At 42.7% G+C, this 21240-nt stretch overlaps 1 protein-coding gene across 1 annotated transcript in view; it reads right to left on the bottom strand.

The window, feature by feature from the left end:
* LIMS1 (LIM and senescent cell antigen-like domains 1) overlaps positions 1-17429 on the bottom strand; it is a 103189-nt gene extending 85760 nt beyond the window's left edge. Inside the window, exon 1 of the mRNA XM_014532102.1 lies at positions 17201-17429. The gene's annotated coding sequence lies outside the window, so the exon portion shown is untranslated. The remainder of the gene's footprint in view (positions 1-17200) is intronic.
* Positions 17430-21240: the final 3811 nt, after the last annotated feature.

Genomic DNA, 21240 nt, shown 5'->3' with positions numbered 1-21240 from the left:
ACAGAAAAAAGTTCCCAAGCTATATAATAAAACCAACTGAAACAATTCTTGCTCTCTGACTTTTAAAATAGCTGTAATGACAAATAGGGATTTCAGTAAATCAATGCTTTCATTCTAACAAAATTGTCACAACTGAGTAAATTTAAATTCTGGGGCTTTGGGAATAGCTCCTTTAAATATTGTATTTTCATTGAAAACACAGAGACAGAGAAGAAAAGGCTTTCTCTTTTTCCCTAGCAGCCCTTCAAATATACCTTGAAATTTTACTGTGCTATAAAGTAGAACTAATTAAAGGGTACACAGGTACCCACACAATCTCTGAAAGGGAAATTCACACATGCCGTCAATCTACTATTACTGGTTTATGCTGCAGCCAGATTAGCAACTATTCCCTCATAATACAGTGTTCCTGTACATCAGCAATAGGGGGGGAAAACAGGTCTCTGAAACATAGCAGGGCCATCATATGCAAAGGCAGTTTTGTGTCCTCATTTCTTTTCCTTTCATATTTTTCTACAGAAACAGAGTTATCAATTGTGCCTGATTCTCAGATCAGGCCTATTTAAAATTAGTTTTAAATTTCAAACAACTGCCTTAGGATGCTATTGACAGTACAGAGGGAGATCTATGTAAGTACATTTTCTGTGACTCTCCATATAGGGAAATTTTTCTTTTTAGCACTCTAAACAATCTCGTCTAGTCTCCTATTCAATGCAGAATTCTCTACTCTCATTCTCCACATAGCCTCACTCCTGTACAATATCCATGACCTGGGATTCTGCCTCTTTTTAGACAATTCCAGTGAAGCACTTACTACCTCATAAAACTCCTAGTGCTCTCCCCTCTCCTCCACATACAATGGCTGTTAAGAACAATAGTTCACAAAAATTGTTAAGATGAGCATCTTCCATTTCACTTCTACAGTGCAGCTGATCTATGAACCTAACTACAACTTTTTATTCACTTCTGTCCAACTTGTTGGGTTCTCTTTGAATCTGTCCTTAGACTACCAGTATAGTTAGATACCTGTCCCAGCCTGTGTCACCAGCATAGCTGATAATCACCTCCATAAACATACGCCCTTCATTGAAAAGACTAAATACAAAGCTCTATAGAGCATCACACAAGGAATCTGTTCTGCCAGGCTAACTCCTAACCCAGTAGTTTTCCATTTTATGGAGGGCATGTACCTTTTATGAATCTGATGAAAGTTAATGATGCTGTTTTAGAAAATGCATGTGAACATAAAATTTTATAACCATTTCAGGAAACTACAAGATCCTTCAGAAGCCAATAAATGGACTTTATCAGAGATCTTCCAATTTGCATTCATCTCCTCCTTCTCTGAAAACTTTCAACATCACAGTGTAGGCCTTTTGATCTCATTTAACACATTTACTTGGTGCCCTGCACTGGGCTAGACACTAGTTCAGAAATTTCTTTTGTCTCCCCTTAATCTCTTTCAGCTTCCTAACTGCTCTTTTTGTCTATCCTCCAACTGCTCTTCTAATCTACCCTCCAAATTTCAAAGTGTTCGTTTCAAAATGTAATTTCATCACTTATTGATCCTGCTGAAAAACCTTTCAATGGCTCCTCTACCATCCTGCTCCGCCCGAGCCCTGCTCACCCACCTGCACGGCACTGAACTCCAGGTGGTTCCAGGGCACACTTGGCTTCCTCTCATCTCCTGGCCTTTTCACATGCAGCTTCATAAGACTTTAAGAAGGCTCTGACTAGCTCCTCGTCATCCCACTAGGACTCAGTGCAAAGGTCATCCCGTATGAGAAGCCTTTCTAGACTCTGGACACCCACAATTCCCTTTTGTGTGTCCCCAGAATTCCCTGTGCTTACTTCTGTCATTGGAACCACAGTCTCATAATGAGTTCTTTCTTTATCAACTTTCCTTTCGGAATACAAGTTCTTTGAGGGCAGCAATATATCTAATTTATTACTGTGTCTACAAATGTGTACATATGGTAGACATTTGTATTTGTTAAATGAGTAAGTTTTTTGGTTTAGTTGTTAAACAATTGATTTGAGAGCCTAATTACTTTACAATGCTATGTTTGAGATTGAAGCTCTAGAGTTTTGAAACTTGTAAAAAATAATTTAACACTTAACATTACCTAAATGAGGTTTTTAAAAGGCACATCAATTCTAATTTTGGAAAAATTTACTTTCCTGGTGAGATTGTAAAAAACTCAGAAGCTTTTCATATTTGTAGAGTTGAACAGTACCTTAAACAAGTATAAACTCTCCATTTGGAGTAAGAATTTAAAAACTAGCCTAGATTTTTACCTATATCTGACATAGTCCAGTTTTCAGTATACTTGGTCTAAGTAGCCCTCCCCGCCCTGCCCCTCTCCCAAGCATCAGAGAGTAAAGAAACCTAGTTAAACATTGAACCTCTAAAATCGATAGAACTAATGAACCATCAGTTCTATCCCTATACAGAATTAAGACAGCTACAAACTGGCTTCGATGGCAGAGTTAGAGTTCACTGGGCCTCATTAGTAGTACCTTCTATACTAGGTAATAAAGGCCTGTAAAATGATCAAACAGCTGTACATTTCCAGGCCATTAATTTTCTTGTGTGACATATGGTAAGAGAAGATTTTTATGTTTTGCAAATGACTTTGAACTTAATAGAAATAAATCCTTCTTTAGTTTAAATTTTATCTCATGAGTAATCATTTACAGGGGAAAGCAAACTTTCTGTGATAAAGCAAGAATATCCTTCCTCAATATTTCCAATACATTACTCTTCTTAACATTTACTTTCCAGCTATGCTATCTTCCTAAATGTGTCCTCTCACCAGTGTCATAGGCAGTCAATATGAAGAAAGGCCCCAGTGTTGAAATCAGGCCTACTTCAGAAGACTTCAGACTATGATATGCTATTATGAGTAGATTCAAGTTCAAATTAACCAGAGCACAGAGTATGAGAGGCAGAATCATCAAGAAAAACAGCTCAGAGTCAGAAAAAAGAAATCACTAAAACATGGTTCTGTTCATAAGTAGATAATACTGCAATAGTCCACAACCCCCTGTGAACAATTTTCCTTAATCAGCTTTTTTGTAGATCTCAAGAGGACAGGTTGAACTGTCATCAAAAGCTTGTGAGGGCCCTAGCTGGTTTGGCTCAGAGGGTAGAGCATCGGCTTGCGGACTGAAGGGTCCCAGGTTCAATTCCGGTCAAGGGCATGTGCTGGGGTTGCGGGCTCAATCCCCAGTAGGGGGTGTGCAGGAGGCAGCCAATCAATGATTCTCTCTCATCATTGATGTTTCTATCTCTCTCTCCCTTCCTCTCTGAAGTCAATAAATATGTATTAAAAAAAAAAAGTGCTTGTGAGGACCTGGCAAATGTGGCCCAACTGCTTGGAGCGTCATCCCCTGCACCGAAAGGTAGAGGGTCCAATTTCAGGTTGAGGCACATAACAGGTTGCAGGTTCAATCCCCAGTCGAAGTGCGTACAGGAGGAAAATGATCGATGTTTCTCTCTCTCACATTGATGTCCTCCCCCTCCACCACCTCCCTTCCTCTCTCAGATCAATACAAAACATTGCAAAAAAAACAAAACAAAACAAACTTGTGAGAACTTGGCATATAATTCTGAGTCAGAAATTCACAAGTCTGTCACATTCAGCAACATGGGGTCATCTATAGTCTTTGTGTGTGTGTGTGTGTGTGTGTGTGTGTGTGTGTGGTTTTTTTTATTTTTATTTATTTTTTAATTTTTTTCATCTATAGTCTTTTGTTAGACAATTAAAAAATGTTCTCAAAAGCCACTGTAATGGAGAACCAAGATGGCGGCATAGGTAAACACCTATACTTACTGCCTCTCACAACCACATCAAAACTACAACTAAAAGACAAAACAACTATCATCCAGAACCACAGGAAGGCTGGCTGAGTGGAAGTTCTACAACTAGAAGGAAAGAAAAAAGTGCAATGAGATGGGTAGGAGGTGCGGAGGTATGGAGGCGTGCACAGAACGGGCTGGCAACCGGGTGCGCGGTTGTTGTTTTTTCTATCGTGAAGGAGATACAAACTCCCGACTGCTTTGAACTCCAGTTCTGGGTGAGACTCTGGGGATCCAGACTCATACGGGGAGAAACTGGACTGTCTGGCATCGGGCCAGAACATGAGGGCGGCTTTCTCTCAGAGGTGCTCACAGTGATCATTGTTCCTGCGCGGGGACCTCTCCAGTGCAGGGCTGTTTGCTCTGCTCTGGTGATTCCCTGAGACCCCACCCCACCCAATTTACAACCCCACCCAAGCTGTGCACAGCGGCTTTTGCATATGAATGGCCTGTACTTTCTTAGCTTAAAACCTGTCAAACTGCAGCTGGGTCAGAGAGCCCCAAAAGCTTCCAAAAGAAGGCCCAAGGCCTGGCAGCAGCAGCCGGCCTTGTTGCACAGCTGGGCCTCATCTGGGCACTTCCAAACCCCATATAAAGAGGAAGAATCACTGGTTTTTACCAGTGATGCCCGGCCCAGGGTCTGTCCCTCCTCATCCTAACACCCCCTACACTACTGGGCCAAGGCTGCCAGTGCTCACAGAGCAGACCACATCTGGAAATAAACATAAGTATATGGGCAGTCCAGAGCCGGAGGTGCCAGGTAATCCCCTGCCACCACCCTGGAACCCTCACCTGCTGCTTCTCACTAACTGCCTCAGGGCCAGGCCAGGCCAGGCCTTGATGTTACCTATAGATAGCAGTGGGATAGCCTTTGCATATTGGCCTTTCAGAGTTATTTGTAAGCAGAAAAAAATGTTGAAGTAAAACTTTGCTAATATTTTTTAAAAGATCACAGTAGAAATAAATGAAATAGAATCTAATTAAGCTATAGAAAAGATCAATGAAATCAAAAGCTGGTTCTTTGAAAGGTAAATAAAACTGATAAACCTTTAACTAGACTCAGCAAGAAAGAAACAGAGAGGCCTAAATAAACTCAGAAAGAAAGAGAAGTGACAACTCACTCCATAAAAATATAATGAATTATAAGAAAATACTATGAATAATTATAGGCCAACAAATTGAACAACCTGGAAGAAATGCATAAATTCCTAAAAAAAAATACAAATTTTCAAGGCTAAATCAGGAAGAAATAGCAAATCTGAACAAATAACTGACAACCAAATCAAAGTAGTAATCAAAAAACTTGCAACAAACAAAAGCCTGTGAAGCCATCTGCTCCAATCATATAACAAAGTATACTATGATCAAATGCAATTTATTCCCAGTATACAAGGCTGGTTCAATATCTGCAAATCAATTAATGTGATATACCAGAAAAAATGAAGGTTAAAAATGATATGATCATATCAACAGATTCACAAAACGCTTTTGACAAAATCCAACATCCATTTATAATAAAAAAATTATCTAGAAAGTGGGAATAGAGGGAACACATCTCAACATAATAAAGGCCAGATATGAAAAACACATAGCTAACATAGTACTCAACATTGAAAAGCAAAAGGCATTTTCCTTAAGTTCACGAACAAAGCAAGGATGTCCACTTTCATGACTTTTATTCAACATAGTATTGGTTGGTCTAGCTAAAGTCAGACAAAAAAAACAAAACAAAACAAACTTGGGCGTTACAAGTAAATGGCATCAAAATTGGAAAGGAAGTAACACTGTCATTATTTGCAGATAACATGATACTATATATAGAGAACCCCAAAGACTATTCTAAAGAAATTATAAAAACTGATAAATGAATGCAGTAAAGTAGCAGGTACAAAATATTTAGAAGTTGTTAAGAGTTTTATATAATGACTAGAGGGGCCCGGTGCACGAAATTCATGTATGGGGGGAGTCCCCTCAGGCCAGCCTACACCTTCTCCAATCCGGGACCCCTTGGGGGATGTCTGACTGCCGGTTTAGGCCCGATCCTGGGGATCGGGCCTAAACGGGCAGTCGGACATCCCTCTCACAATCCTGGACCGCTGGCTCCTAATCGCTCACCTGCCTGCCGGCCTGGTCGCCCCTAACTGTCCCACCCTGCCGGCCTGATCGCTCCTCACTGCCTCTGCATGCCGGCCTAATTGCCCCCAACTGCCCCACCCCCCCGCTGCTGGCCTGGTGGCCCCACGCAGCCTGCTTGTTCAGTTGTTTGGTCGTCCCTCACTAACCCCCCTGCCGGCCTCGTCGTAGGCAGCCATCTTGTGAGGGCGGGAGGGTTAATTTGCATATCACCTCTTTATTATATAGGATAATGAATTATCAGAAAAATAAATTTAGAAAACAATCCAATTTATAATTGCATAAAAACTGGAATACATTTAACCAGGAAGGTAAAATACCTAGGATTAGAAAATTAGAGACATTTAAAAAAGAAACTGAAGAAGATACAAATAAATGAAAAAAATGTACCATGCTCATTCACAGGAAGAATTAACATTGTTAAAATCACCATATTATCCAAAGCAATCTATAGATTCAATGCAATCCAGATCAAAACACCAATGGCAATTTTTGCAGAACTAGAACAGTGAACCCCAAAATTTATATGAAACCACAAAAAAACCCAAATAGCCAAAGCAATGCTGAGAAAGAACAAAGTTGGAAGCATCATGCTACCTGATATCCTAATATAGCAGTTCTCAACCTGTGGGCCGCGACCCCTTTGGGGGTTGAACGACCCTTTCACAGGGGTCGCCTAAGACCATCGGAAAACACATATATAATTACATATTGTTTTTGTGATTAATCACTATGCTTTAATTATGTTCAATTTGTAACAATGAAATTGGGGGTCACCACAACATGAGGAACTGTATTAAAGGGTCGCAGCATTAGGAAGGTTGAGAACCACCTAATAAAATAATATGCAAATTAACCATAAATCTGTGACAATGATGGCGGTGCCCATAGCCAATAAGGAGGGAATATGCAAATTGAGGGTCAGTGGACAGCACGCAGGCGTGGAGGCATGGAGCGGCTGGGGTGGGGCGGGACACCTGGCTTTATCGCCAAGCTGGGCTGGTGGGCAGCGCGCACAGGCATCCTTCCCCGCCCAGGCCGCTCTGGGCCTGTGGGCAGCACTCGCAGAGAGCCTCTGGGTGGGGGAGGTGGGCCAGCGGAGGGCGGCCTATACTCATACACCCCACATGGCAGCGGTGGCAGCCATGAATGCACCAAGCGTAGCCTGCGGGCCGAGCTGAAATAGCGCCTGCAGGCCATCAGTGCCGAGGAGTGGCTGCGCAAGTCCCGCCTCCTGGCCGAGAAGGTGCGCAATTGCAGGGACAGTCAACATGGCGGGCCAGATTGACGTCCTCCTGGCCGTGCCACGGGTGTTTGCAGATCTTCGAAACCACAGGCCTCCGGTGTGCACATCCTCTCCTCCCCCCTGGCGTGCGAACGTTCCCCCAGAGCGCTGTCACCCACGCGCACCTGCAACAGTCCCAGACCATGGCGCGTGCAAGTTCCCCCTCACCCCTCCGCTGCACTTCCATCAACACCAGCATACCTACATCCCCCACAGGATGTGCGCACGTCCCCTCCGGCACGCTCACGTCCTTTGGAGAGTGCCTGGGTGTTCTGGGTGCTGAGGGTGGGCGCCTGTTAGATGACAGTGAGAGGGCGGAGTGGTGACGCCCTGTTCCCGTGGAGGCCAGTGCAGTGACGAGATCACCTCCGTGGGGCTAATGCAGGTGCTGAGGCAAGAGCAGGTGTGGACAGACACATCTGGTGGGCACGGGTGACCCTCGCTGAGGTGCCTTCGGTCAGCGGGTGACAAAACATGCTTTTCCGAGTTAATGAGAGAAAACATTGATTCTCCTGATGCCCGCAAAGGTGGAAAGTGGAGCGGGGAGACATGCAGGGAGTGAATGAGGTTCCCTGTCTGGGGCTTCCAAATCCGCCGTTGGTTCCTTTCACCGCTGACTAGAGATATAAAGAGTGTCCCCCCAAAATGTATACACACTTTGAATACCTACTAATTCAAACGGGTTTAAGCATGAAAAGATAGAAACAACAATGGAGCTGTCATCTGTTAAAAGTATGGGCACAAACTGGCAGTTGGACATTCCCCGAGAGGTCCCGGATAGGAGAGGGTGCAGGCTGGACTGAGGGTCCCCCTCTCCCCCCCGGGCACAAATTTCTTGCACCGGGCCTCTAGTTAAACTATAATACAAGGCTATACTAATCAAAAGAGCATGGAACTGGCATAAAAACAGATAACATAGATCAATGAAACTGAATAGAGAGCCCAGAATAAACCCACACCTATTATGGTCAATTAATTTATGACAAAGGTGGCAAGAATATACAATGGAGTAAAGACAATGTCTCTTCAATACATGGTGTTTGGAAAACTGGACAGACACATGTAAAAAACTGAAACTGGATCACTTTCTTACATCATATATAAGAAAAAACTCAAACTGGATTTAAGATTTAAATGTAAGCCCTGGCCAGGTGACTCAGTTGACTGGAGCATCATCCCGTGCACCAAAAGGATGTGGGTTCGATTCTGGTCAGGGCACATACTAGGTGTACCGGTTAATAATGGCGGATTTTGTAGTAAAAAAAAAACACACATGATAATTTCAAGAGAAACATTAAAAATGCTTTATGCAAAGTAATGTCCATCGCTAGCTACACATTTCCCCCATCTTTCAAGTAATTTGTGGATATTGTCCCAATAGAACTTTTCTTGTTTTGAGGCAAACCATTTAGAGACCCAATTTTCCACTTCTTCGTACGTTTTGAAGTGCTGCTCAGAAAGTGCGTGTGCCATCAATTGGAACAAGTGGTAATCTGAAGGAGCAAGGTCTGGTGAATACAGCGGATGGGTTAATACCTTCCAGACAAGATCTTTTAACGTGTCTTTAACTGGTTTTGAAGTGTGTGATGGTGTGTTATCATGAAGCAAAATTACTTTGCCGTGTCTTCTGGCCCCTTCTGGTCATTTGAAGATCAAAGCATGGTTCAAATTGATTATTTGTTGTTGGTAGCAATCAGTATTAACGGTTTCCCCTGGTTTTAGAAGCTCATAATACACCACACCTTCCTGATCCCACCAAGCGATTTGGCCTTGCAATCGATGATGATGGTTAACCTGGATCAACCCATGATTTTGTGCATTTGGGATTCTCAAAATAAATCCACTTTTCATTGCCAGTCACAATTCGATGCAAAAAAGACTTTCTTTCGTGCTGTTGAAGCAACATTTTACTGATGACTTTTCGGTTTTCCATTTGTCTTTTGTTCAGTTGATGTAGCACCCATTTTCCTTCCTTTAAAATCTTTCCCATTGCTTATAAACGATGGGAAATTGTTTGCTGAGCAACGTTTCATCTTTCTGCAAGTTGTTTTTGAGTTTGACACACATCTTCATCCAATAATGCTTGTAATTGTGGTCTTCAAACTTTTTCGGTTGACCTGGATGTTCTTTGTCTTTCATATCGAAATCATGACTTTTAAAGCGTTTAAACCAGTGTTCACAAGTATCTTCTTGAGATGGAGCATGTTCACCATAAGCTTCCTAAAATATAAAGGTAACTTTTTCTTCAAAATAAAGTAATGAATTAAAACTTCCCACAAATGCTCCTTTTTTGGCACAAAACTTGACATTTTTAAGTGTAAAAATATCTATGATGTTAACACCTTCAGCAAATTTGACATATGAAGTTTTGAAGTTTGCTGTCAATGCAACAAAATAGCATACATATCAAATGGCATATATATCAACATATGTGTAACTCCATCTATTGAAAAAAATCCTAATTATTAACCGGTACACCTCCCTATCCTGCTGGCTCTGGCAACTGACTGCCCTCAGACAGAAGGCTGAACCAGGCTCTCGAGGCCTCCTTCTGGCTTTCCTGGCGTTCTATTACATGATGTGACTACCAGCAAGTCTCCCACAATCCTTGTTTCCTCTTTTGTAAATGCTTGTTTACCTCATAATCTTTTTGTAAGGATTAAATGGGGTATTAATTAGAAATGAACTGGGAAAGAAAATAAAGTACTATATCAACGTTAATCCCTGAATGGTGTGGCCTTAATATACTACTACTAGGTCACAGGGAAGGTAAAAGAGTATCAGCTCTCAGTGTGTCTGTAGCAGAAAGCCAAGACCCTGACACAATCCCTCAATGCCAGGAGATCATTCCTAGTCCCTAATTTCTGCTCTGAGGGAACTAGTCCAGCATGGATGGGCCTCCTATCATCCATGGGTGCCTAAGGTTGTCCCCGAGCCACCAGCCCTTATTTGACATGTTGCTATAGGTAGAAACTTCTGCCTTGAATTAAAGCACTGGGCAAAAATAACACTTTGGTTTTACAGAATTAAAAAATGAGGCTTTAATCTCTATCAAAATTTCAATGATTTTTTTTGCAGAAATAGAAAAATCCATCCTAAAGTTTATATGGATTTTCAAGGGACACCCCCCCAAAGCCAAAACAATCTCGAAAAAGACAAAATTGGAGGTCTCGCATTTCCTGATTTCAAAACTTACTGCAAAGTTCCAGCAGTCAAAAGAGTGTGGTACTGGCCTAAAAACAGACACACAGACCAATGGATCAGAACTGAGAGCCTAGAAATAAGCCCACACAAATACAGTCAAGAGATTTCGACAAAGGTGCAAAGACTGTTCAATAAGGAAAGGACAGTCTTTTCAATAAATGGTGGTGGAAAAATGTATATCCACATGCAAAATAATAGATCTGGACTCCCACTTCATATGATATTAACTCCAAATGGGTCAAATAAATCTCTTAATAGGAACAAAGAGGGGAAAGCTGCATGTCATTGGACTGAGCAATGATTTCTTGACACCAAAAGCACAGGCAACAAAAGTAAAAATAGACAAATGAGACTACATCAACATTAAAACCTGTGCATCAAAGGACACATTCCACAGTGTTAAAAATCAACTCATGGAATGGGAGAAAATATTTGCAAATCATATATATGATAAGGAGTTAATAACTATAATCTATCAAGAACTAGTACAACTCAACAACAAAAAAACCAACAAAATTGAAAAATGGGCCAGGGACTTGAATAGACTTTTCTCCATAAAAGATATAAAAAAGTAGTAAATAAAGAAAAGATGATGCTCAACATCACCAAATCATTAGAAAAATGCAAATCAAAACCACATGAGTTCTGGCTGGTGTTTAGTGGTTAAAGCGTCAGCCCACGCACCAAAGGGTCTCGAGTTTGATTCCCAGTCAAGGGCATATACCTGGGTTGCAGGTTGATACCCTGGCCCAGCCACAGAGTGTGCGGGAGGCAACCAATTCCCGTGGCTCTCTCACATCAATATTTCTCTCTTTCTCTCCCTCCCTCTCTTCCACTCTCACTAAAAATCAATGGAGCCCTAGCTGGTTTGGCTCAGTGGATAGAGCGTCGGACTGCGGACCAAAGGGTCCCAGGTTCAATTCCAGTCAAGGGCACATGCCTGGGTTGCGGGCTCGATCCCCAGTTGGGGGTGTGCAGGAGGCAGCCGATCAATGATTCTCTCTCATCATTGATGTTTCTATCTCTCACTCCCTCTCCCTTCCTTTCTGAAATCAATAAAAATATATTTTAAAAAAATAAAAAATAAAAATCAATGGAAAAAAATATCCTCTAGTGATATTAAAAACAACAACAACAACAACAACAAACAAACACAAGAGATACCACTTCATACCCATTAGCGTGGTCACTATTAAAAACAAAGAATATAAGAAAAGAAAATAACAAATGCTGGAGTTGTGGAGAAACTGAAACACATGTGCACTGTTAGTGGGTATATAAAATGGTGCAGTTGCTTAAGAAAACAGTATCGCAGTACTTAAAAAAAGAATTACCATATGACCCAGCAATTCTATATCCAGATATACATCTAAAAGAATTAAAAACTGCAAGAAATTTTTCTACATCCATATTCATAGCAGTATTACTCAAAAGGTGGAAACATCCCAAGTGTTCCTCAATATAAACAAAATGTGGTCTATACATATAATATATTATTATTCAGCCCTACGACGGAAGGAAATTCTGACACGAGCTACAATATGGATGAATCTTAAAAACATTACACTTGGTGAAATAAGCTAGTCACAAGAAGACAAATACTATATGATTTCACTTATATGAGGTATCTAGAATAGTCAAATCCATAGAGACAGCAAGGAGAATGGTGGCTGCCAGGGGCTGGGAAGAGGGTGAGATGGGAAATTATAGCTTAATGGGCACATTTTTTTCAGTTTTGCAAAATGAGAAGAGTTCTGTAGATGGTAGCACAATATTATGAATGTACTTAATGCACTTAAAAATGTATTTCACCATGATTTTTTTAAAATGAGGCTCCAAGTTGCAAAATTAAACACTATTAAATAATTTCTGTATTAGATTCTAATCTAATCTTTATCATTTTTCAAATGAAGAAACAATTAAAGTACCACCGTTAAAAGAGCCAAGAGCAGGATCTGGGTAATTCCTAGTACATAGCTTACCACAAAAAAAACAAACAAAACACAGTATCTATATATATAAGAAGCCAGCGACCATAATGCCGTAACGACCAGAATGACCGGTGGCTATGACACCCAATGTGGCTAGCGAACCTGCCCGATTGGGGGGTGGGGCCGGTGGGCAACCTCCTGCGGGCCCTACCCCCAGCTGGCCCTGCCCCTGATTGGCCTCTCCCACCCCAATCGAGGGCTTGGCAGCCACCAATCCCTACCCTGCAGCCCTTCCCCCAGGCTGTCCCGCCCCTGATCGGCCTCTCCCACCACAACTGAGGGCAGGGCAGCTGGCCAACCCCCCCACGAACCTTCCCTCAGGCCACCTCACCCCTGATTGGCCCAGCCGACTGGATCGGCCCGCAGCCCCTCCCCTGGCTGGCCCCACCTCTAATCGACCCCCCACCCTAATAGGGGCGGGGCCACAGGCCAACCTCCTGCAGCCCCTTACACTGGCCATCCCCACCCCAGATCGACCCCCCCACCCTGATCAGGGGCAGGGCCACCGGCCAAATGCCTGTGCCCCCTCCCCAGGCCGCTGGCCCCCAATTAGCCCCCCCACCCCATTTCGGGGCGGGGCCAGCTGGCCCACTGCACACAGCCCCTCCCCACAGCCAGCCTCACCTTCAATCAGCCTCCACCACCCTGATCAGCCCACGGCTCCTCCCCCCATCCAGCTCCACCCCCAATCCCCCCCACACACACCAATCGGGGGCGGGGCCCACCAGCCAATCGCCTGCAGCCCCTCCCCCTAGCCGGCCAACCTCCCGCTGTCTCCTCCTCCTGAAAGGCCCAGCCCCAATCCGCCCTGATTGGGGCAGGGCCAGCCAGACCCCACCTATAAACAAATTCGTGCACTGGGCCTCTAGTATAATAATAAAAGACTGAAAGAGAAAGGTTAAATGGGACAAAGACAACAAAGTAGGCAGAATCACAGGTAGAAAAAGGATGAAAAGGAAATCCCAAGAACACTATTAAATAATTTCTGTATTGCAGGAATATAAGTCTGAAACTATCATTTATCTTGTTCCGGATAGATTTGAGGTCTGTGGAAATTCCCATATAAGGTATTTTGTTCATGGTTATTTCCTGAAGCTAACATTATAGCTTCCCTTCTGTAAAGGGATCTGGAATTTTGAAGAAAAGACTCTTTGGCAATGGCAATCATGTATATATTAACCCTTTTCGGTCCAACCTCGAGGCTGACTCGACAGACCAGGCGCTAGGAGCAGGTCCAACGCTGAGCAATAAGAACATTAAAAAGTTCAACATTCAATCCCGTCAATTAATTTGGACCAGACTGTTTGAATTCCAAAAATAACATTGGACCGCAATGGGTTAAAGACTGTGGTTTCCATTCTTAATGGTTAGTAGATTTGCCAAGATATGTCATCCCCTCACCAAATATGGTTTAGCATTAGCTTTCAACAACACACAGTTCTCCTGTGGTCACTGCTGTGGTGGTGATAAAGGTCAGCATGACTTTACTGCTCTCCATAAATGGTGTTTGGTCAGTAATGTCCTTACAGGATGTGGTAATACCTTCATTTTCTTTTAAAGAGCAGCCCTGCCTTTTATATATGATACCTTTTTTCCACAGAGTTTTCCATCTTAGGTTAAGCTGTTCTCTTGCCCCACAATTCCTCCAACTGCTTCAAAGCAGAGCCTCTTTTAGGATGAATCTCATTACCTTTTTCTTAGATCTATGCAGTCCAATTTGCTAGCCACTTGAAATGTGGCTAATCCAAATTGAGATGTGATTTAAGTATAAATACACACAGGATTATAACCTGGCTCCATCTCTTATTAGCAAAGGCAAAATTCTTCACCTGCAGGTTAGTTTCTTTATATGTAATGTGGGCATTATAAAAATATCTCACCATGGTCAAGGACTTACACAAAATTTCAGAAAGCATTTCAGCATTTAGCAACAAGAAGTGCATTCTCAGTAAATGTTACGTCCTTTAAAAAAATTTTTTTAATTGATTTCAGAGAGGAAGGGAGGGAGAGGGAGAGGGAGAGAGAGTTAGAAACATCAATGATGAGAGAGAATCATTGATCACTGCCTCCTGCACGCCCCACAAGGGATCAAGCCCGAAACCCAGGCAAGTACCCTGACCGAGTTTCAAACCATGACCTCCTGGTTCATAGGTCCATGCTAAACCACTGAGCCACGCTGGCTGGGCAGACTTATTTCCCTTTCTTTTAAGGTCTTAGAAATCCTGTCAACACAGGATTCCCATAGCTGATTTAGTCATCTTGGGGTTAGTCATGGACAGTTTAGATTCCAATTTTCTTTTTTCCTTCTCACCACTTTAATTACTTCCACAGAATTCACCATTATATGCAGGGGTTGTATGTAGACCTTTCTAGGCAAAATCTATTCCCTTCCCCATAGCTGCATTATATATTCCTGTTTTTCTGCCATATTCTTCCCATCTCCTCTCTGTTCATCCATGTAGCAATTCATTAAGATTAGCTTCAAAATTCTGTCTGCTGCTCATTTTCTCCATAGGATTGTTATCCATACATCACTGCTACTGCTCAAATGTAAATGAAACTTTGCTATAATTTTAGCTATTTCATGTGTGTACACTTCATTCTCCTAAGACACATGGATAAATCCTTTATTTCCCTTAGTGTCTCATTAGATACATCATGAATGAAGACCTTTATAATGGTCTTAGTAAAATAAAAGTCAATGGTGAAAATCTGGTCAAGATGGAGGCATAGGTAAACGCAGTACTCGCTGCTTCCCACATCAAAATTTACAACTAAAATACAGAACCATCATTCTAGCTGAGCAAAAGTCCTACAATTAGGGAATTAAAGAAGCAGCACATCAAGACTGTTAGGTGCAGAGACGCAGGCAGAATTGCAGAACCCACTGGTCCCACACCCACGTATGGTGCTTTAAAATCAGGAGGGATATCCTGGCTGTGGAGGTTTCCCTGAGTAGTGAGTGGTCTCTGCCCCACACCAGGCCCCCAGCCCAGGGTTCCAGTGCTGGGAAGAGAAGTCCCCACAACTTCTGGCTGTAAAAACCAGCAGGGATGTGGCTGAGTGACATGAGACTGCTGGAGTCTCAGAGTTACTCACTTAAAAAAAAAGTTTTTATTGTTTTTAGAGAGAGAAGAAGGGAGAGGGAGTGAGAGAAACATCAATCAATTGCCTCCCACAAGCCCCTACTGGGAATCGAGCCCACAACCTGGGCATATGCCCTGACCAGGAACTGAACTGGTGACCTCTTGGTTCATGGGTTGACACTCAACCACTGAGCCACACCAGCCCAACTGAGGCAGTTTCTCTTAAAGGGCCCACGCACAGACTTACTCCCTCAGAGCTCCAGCACTGGGGCAGCAGCTTGAAAGGAACCTGGGACATTTGTGGAGGAACTAACTGGTATGGAATCAGGGAGAACTGGAGGGGCAGCTTTCTCCCAGACAGAAGTACAGGCAGAGACCATTGTGCTTTTTCTGGGTCTTCCCTACAAAGAGTCTGTCGGCAGACACCATATCTGAGTCTCCATCAACCTGGCTCACCCTTTTTGCTCTGCACTGGTGACTCCCTGAGACCCCGCCCCTCCCTACATACAGGCTCATCCAAACCTTTTCCATACAACTGGCCTCTCTCGTCTCATGCTTTGAACTTTCCTAAATTCTCTCAAACAAGTAACAAATGGCACCAGCATGCCCAGTACCTCTCAATAAGTAGCCCCAGGCCTAGCACTAGTGGCACCCTGCCCTGGTTCACTGGTTGGCCTCTCCTGGGCACCTCCAGGCTCAACTCAAGTAGCAGCCACCTACAGATTGTTTTGTAGTTCATGCTGAGTGGCCCTGGGCAGGGAATAGGCAGTTTGCACCTCCCGGGAGACCCCAGAGCCAGTGCACCTGGTGGTCAGTATTAACCAAGCCAGATTACAACCCTACCACCTTCATGAATGACACACTCAACAGGCGGACTCAGTGAGCACCAGAGCCCAACTGAAGCAAGTCCTGCTCCACAGGGTTGGCTCCTGCACAACAGCTCTTCTGCTGTAGTTGCTGCCTGGTCCTCACAGCCAATTGGCATGGGGATCAATCCCTACTAGTGACACCAATATCAATCAAGGCACAACTACAATAGGACAGTGCACACAGCTCACACAGCAGCACACACAGAGTACCCAGCTCAGGTGACTGGGGAGGCTGAGCCATCAGCCCTACAGGACACTTACTACACAAGGCCACTCTACCAATTCCAAGAGACATACCAGCTCTACTTAATACATAGAAACAAACACAGGGAAACAGCCAAAATGAGGAGACAAAGAAACATGTCATAAATAAAAGAACAGAAGAAATATTCAGAAAAAGAATGAAATGAAGTGGAAGCAAGCAAACGACTAGAAATAGAATTCAAAATGGTTATAAGGATGCTCAAGGAACTTAGAACTTCAAGGAACTTGTGAAAACTTCAACATCATAAAAAAAGACCAGTCAGAAATAAATAATTTACAAGGGATCAAGGTAGAGTAGAGGACACCGAGAATCAAATCAAGAATTTGTCAATAACTAAGAAAGATAGTTCATAAGGAAAACAAATCTGGAAATACAACAATACCCTGCATTTGGCTCAACGAGGCTATCATGCATTTCTTCTCTCAAACTTCCACTCCTCAGTCTTAACAACTTTGTGCACATAGCCCCATCTCTGCAAAAGCAAGCCGATACTCCAAGCACTTACCTGATGTGCCTCCTAGCTCCCTTCCTCTTAACTCAAGGAAAAAAGAATCTCCTTTCAGCTCTTGTATTCACTCATTTATTAGAGCCTGGGAAACGAGTTTCACATCATGCTGAATTATCTTTAAAAGCTTCTGCTTCCTATACTGTATAATACTTCCTCATCTTAACTTTGCATCTGTGCCCTTGAACTATATTTAAGCAAATGAAAGCAAGCTGAGGGTTTTTCCCCTGAATTCAGTCAATCACGTGACATTGTGTGTTACATGATAACCCCACAATTCTGAAGCAATAAGACAACACCCTTAAATGTCATAACTCACATCCTGTTAAGTTCTTTTATATACCTTAAGTTAAGAAATTCATCCGCAAACTTATGGAAAGCATTTGTGATATGCAGAAAAATGAACAACAGATATATTTCCTAAAATCTCTCAAATAAGCAGCACCTGGCCTCAGCATGCCCTGTATCTATCCTCCATAATGGTTGGTAGTCACAGACAGTCCTCGCAGCTGATTGGCCTAGAGGTAAATCCCTTCCACTGATGTGCTAACAGCAATAAACACTCAACTACAACAGGAGGGTTTACATAGCCCACATGGAGGTGCACCTGGAGTGCCCAGGTTGGGTGGATCAGGGAGGCTGTACCACTGGACCCTACAGAACACCTACTACACAAGGCCACTCTACCAAATCCAGGAGACACAGCAGCTCTACTTAACACATAGAAACAAAAGGGAAGCAGACAAAATGTGGAGACAAAGAAAAGGTCCCAAATGAAAGAACAGGAGAAATCTCCAGAAAAAGAACTAAATGAACATGGCTGGTGTGGCACAGTGGCTGAGCGTCAACCTATTAACCAGGAGGGCACAGTTTGATTCCTGCTCAGGGCACATGCCTGAGTTGTGGGCTTGATTCCCAGTGTGGGGTGTGCAGGAGGCAGCTGATCAATGATTCTCTCTCATCACTGATGTTTCTATCTCTCTCTCCCTCTGCCCTCCTCTCTAAAATAAAACAAAACAAAAAAACAAAAACAAAGAACTAAATGAAAAGGAAGCAAGCAAACTACCAGATACAGTAGGTCCTCAGGTTACGTCGGAGATCCATTCCTACAGCAGCATATAACGCAATTTTGGCCGTAAGTCGGAACCCACCTACATAAGCACCTACGTCACTCACATGGAGCACATACACAGCAGTAATGAAGTGAAACAGTAAAAAAAAATTTAAAAGAAAGATAACAATTCCTGACCTTTACTTGTGGTAAATAATGAAAAACATAAAGCACATATGTACATACGTCAAAATGACGGAATTTTTTTTTATAAATACTATAAACGGGAGATGGTGACGTAACCACAAAACGACATACACCGAGTCCAACATAACCCAAGGACTGCCTGTATAGAGTTCAAAACAATGGTTATAAGGATGCTCAAGGAATTTAGTGAGAACTTCAAGGAACTTAGTGAGAACATCAATAGCATAAAACAGGATACAGAAACCATAGCAAAGAACCAGTCAGAAATGAAGGATACACTAACTGAAAAGAAAAATAATTTACAGGGAACCAACAGTAGAGTAGGGGATGCTGAGACTCAGCAATATATAAGGAGGCAAAAACACCCAACCAGAAAAGCAAAAAGAAAAAAGAATTAAAAAAAAAAAATGAAGATAGTGAAAGGAGCCTCTGGGACAGCTTCAAGCGTACCAACATCCGAATTATGGGGGTGCCAGAAGAAGAGAGAGAGCAAGATATTGAAAACCTATTTGAAGAAATCATGACAGAAAACTTCCCCTACCTGGTGAAAGAAATAGACTTACAAGTCCAGGAAGCGCAGAGAACCCCAAACAAAAGGAATCCAAAGAGGACCACACCAAGACACATCATTATTAAAATGCCAAGGGCAAAAAACAAAGAGAGAATATTAAAAGCAGCAAGAGAAAAACAGTTAGTTACCTACAAGAGAGTACCCATATGACTGTCAGCTGATTTCTCAACAGAAACTATGCAGGCCAGAAGGGAGTGGCAAGAAATATTCAAAGTGATGAATAGCAAGAACCTACACCCAAGATTACTCTACCCAGCAAAGCTATCATTTAGAATTGAAGGTCAGATAAAGAGCTTCACAGATAAGAAAAAGCTAAAGGAATTCATCACCACCAAACCAGTATTATATGAAATGCTGAAGGGTATTCTTTAAGAAGAGGAGGAAGAAGAAAAAGGCAAAGATAAAAATTATGAACAACAAAGTGACAACAAATATGTATCTTGCAACAAGTGAATCTAAAAATCAAGTGAATAAAAAAACTGATGAACAGAATAAACTGGTGATTATAATAGAATCAGGGGCATAGAAAGGGAGTGGACTGACAATTCTCGGGGGGAAGGGGATGTGGAGGGTCTGGGAAGAGACTGGACAAAAATCGAATACCTATGGACAAGGACAATGGGGGGTGGGTAAGGGCATGTTGTGGGGTGGGAATCAGGTGGAGGAGAGCTATGGGGAGAAAAAAGAGGAACAACTGTGTTGAGGGCCGCTCGCAAAACCTTTGGGCATCTTTAATTATGTTGCCTGAAACTCAGAGCGCAGGCAGAGCCACGCCCTGGGGGCGGACCTAATCAAGAGACTGAGACGCCACTCAGTCTGACTTTCCCGCCCAGTGTTAAGGGGATGGATCTCATGATGTCACCAGGAACTCAAGGCCCACCCAGATGTGATGTGACTTCCTGTTATTCAAGTATTTAATAAACTCCTTCTGGTGCTGGCTCTCTCTGCATCTATCCCTCCATCAGAGGGCAGATGCCACACTCAGGACCAGCTTTCACTCTATTTCTGTCTCAGTCTTGTGTTTTTTCATTTTTCCTTAAACCTCGTTGTGTTCTATTCAAGATTTCATTAACCCCCGCATTCTCTCTCTCTGTGTTGGTCGCAGGAAGAGAGAACACCCCCCCTCCAATACAACTGTAATAATCTGAATAATAAAGATTTACTTAAAATTTAAAAAAAAAGAAGGAAGTGGAAAGTGCAAAGGCTGTTTGTTTGTAGTGAGAAACAAGCTGTTCAGCCCATTCCCACTAAGGACAGTCCCACACCTCAGATATGAACCCTGGAGAGCAGTCATGGTCTCTCCTGGGAGAAGAAAAATAGAACAGAAGTCTTCTAAGCTAAAATTATGTTCTGCCTGGGTCCTGGGGATGGGCGCCACTCCCACAGGCTCCCGGGACCAATGCCGGCGCCAGGAGGCGAGGGCGGCGGCGCCAAGCTATGCCCGCAGCCTCCCGGAACCATCACCAGCCCCGCCAAACCAAGCTCCCAGCCTCCCGGGACCATTGCTGGCCCCAGGAGGCGAGCAAATGCTGCGACCCAGCACAGGCCCGGAGTAAAACGTTGACAACAAATCCTTTCAGTATAATTGGGGCATTGGAGGCCCACAGAATGATCATTTCCTTTTCTATGAAACACATAACGCGGACACACTATTTACAATTAAATAAGTTCCATATGTTTTGACATTTTACAGCCCTGGAAAGTTACATATAATGATCAGCAAAGTGAGAAGATGAAAAGAATTTTTAGGCTTTTAAAGATGTAACTAATTTCTGTCTAGAAGACACACCAATTCAAAAAGTGATGGTTTTATTGTCCTATAGGACATTAGCCAGATTGTATTTAATTTAGCAGTTTTACTTTAGGCTTTCAACTTTGGAAATCACATTTGGACACCATTATCATGCTACCAGTCACTTCACTGAGTTAAACAGAACTTTTGCATTTGTTATTATATATTTGAATAAGAATTATGTATTTAACACATGCAAAATTTTGTTTTGACACAATAAAACAAAAGATCATTTGATTCTTCCCTGGAACACAGAAAAGCACAAACTTGAGTCATTGGTGTGGCTTAGGCTAACTTTCCAAATATTGTTAATAAAATTCATGTAGGGATCTTCACAGAGCCAAGAATTCTCTCTTTCAGGCCTACATATTCAGCATCTCCAAGGAGGAGGCCTGTTAGTCTGTGTTTTGTTTTGTTTT

The sequence above is a fragment of the Myotis brandtii genome, unplaced genomic scaffold (genome assembly GCF_000412655.1).
Source record: "Myotis brandtii unplaced genomic scaffold, ASM41265v1 scaffold842, whole genome shotgun sequence".
Classification (NCBI taxonomy): Eukaryota; Metazoa; Chordata; class Mammalia; order Chiroptera; family Vespertilionidae; genus Myotis; species Myotis brandtii.
The sequence above is the reverse complement of the archived record's forward strand: the minus strand, read 5'-3'. Positions and strand labels throughout refer to the sequence as shown.